Below are 1,802 nucleotides of genomic sequence, written 5' to 3' on the forward strand. Positions count from 1 at the left end.
GTTTCAAGAATAGAAAATTTTTGATAGAATTCTTATAAAAAGATACTTGACAGTTTTTCATTAGTTTTTGACACAATAAATACAAAAAGTACATCATACAAATGCTGTCAACCCAACACATATATTCAATTACTAATTGTTAACAATCTTTTCTTGTCTTATAAACAAGACACGACGTGTTTTACATTCTATATATACTTTAATCAATCCTAAAATGTATTAGCTAAAATTTTAGTAACTCGAACTTCTTGACACTCCTGATTTAGGACACCACATTTTGTGATGGAAAATCGACAAATTTCGATCTCTTGTGATTTAGTTCATTCATTTGATTATGCCATTAACTCAATATTATCCCACTAAAGTGAAAAGGGAAACAATTCAAAAAGAACTATCTCATGATTCACGAAGAAATTCGCGGACCATACCGTGGCCTTGACAACTTCACAAGTAGATAATATCACAACTTCAATGGTGAAATCAACAGTATATGATTGATTAACACTCTTCCAAAACTCATTGTCTTGTGGTAAATACTTGAGTAAAGGTCGACTTTCTCATGTTATTGTTGAAGTGAAATTCGAATATATACTTGACAAGTGGTAAACCACCTTCGAACTACACAAGTATTTCATTTTCTCATCCTGGGTCGATAGGGGTGGACACAATTATCAAATCAAACGAGACCAGATCATACCAAGCGGCTCGGTTCAGTTTTACAAAAATAAAATAATAATAATGGTCCTAATTCTTAGAACGGAAAACCGTTTGATTTTGGTTCAGTTCTAGTTTTAGAATTATTATTGTTGCTATTGCTGTTGTTGTTGTACAAATTGGCCAATCACAATTCACACCAAAAATTCAAAAATTAATTGAAAATTAGGACAAAAAGACCATGTACTTTCAATTTCTCACTCCTCAATGTGAAGACTGGAGACCTTAATTCATTTCTTATTTTCTCTCATTTTGAATGTATACATTGACTTTTACATGGAGACCAACAATTATCGTTTGTCATCTATCGTCGTATGAATTTCTAAAATTGAAGCCTCAACCTTCGATTTTTTTTCCTCAAATGTTATTTCTCCTTTTTCTTGATCAGTAATGAAACTAGAATAGAACCGAATGGTTTGTTTCCCATTTTGTTCTACATCTTAAAAAAATCATTTGGTTCCATTATTAAAAAATAAATAAAAATAGCTCATGGTCCAATTCAGTTATCTTAGAACCAGAACTATGTCCATCCCCATAAGTAAGTATTTGAGAATATTCGTTGCTACTACCATTTCAATACAAGATTAGGCCAATGTCGATTCTTCATCCAAACATCATACAAGAGATTCACTCACACTAAGTAATTGATGTAAAGAGAACCCAAATATCTCTTCCTGAGGAGACCATCCAATGCTCAATAAGACTAATTGCACGTCGTAAATGAAACAAGTTTTTCGTATATCAATCGATTGCAAATTTGGATATCAAGAATATAACAGCCTTATCCCAACCTTCTGTTATCAAATTGCTGGTCCAATTTTATATACACTGATGAAGACATGAAGTGGCCTTTACATTACGAGAAAATTGCGGACTTTCATATATTGAGAGACGGCAAAAAATTGAAAGGTTTGCATTCACTGTCCTTTTCTAATAAATGGATGAGAATATCTTTAAAAAAAATTTCAATTTCCAACTAAATTTAAGAATCCTTCAATTTTGCCCTCAATTATAAAATTTATTAGCTTCTTTAACTCAACTTGACCCCCAGATTGATCGTCAACATGCCCTCTTTATCGTCTCGTTTT

Source organism: Olea europaea, unplaced genomic scaffold, assembly GCF_002742605.1.
Source record: "Olea europaea var. sylvestris unplaced genomic scaffold, O_europaea_v1 scaffold3447, whole genome shotgun sequence".
Taxonomy (NCBI): Eukaryota; Viridiplantae; Streptophyta; class Magnoliopsida; order Lamiales; family Oleaceae; genus Olea; species Olea europaea.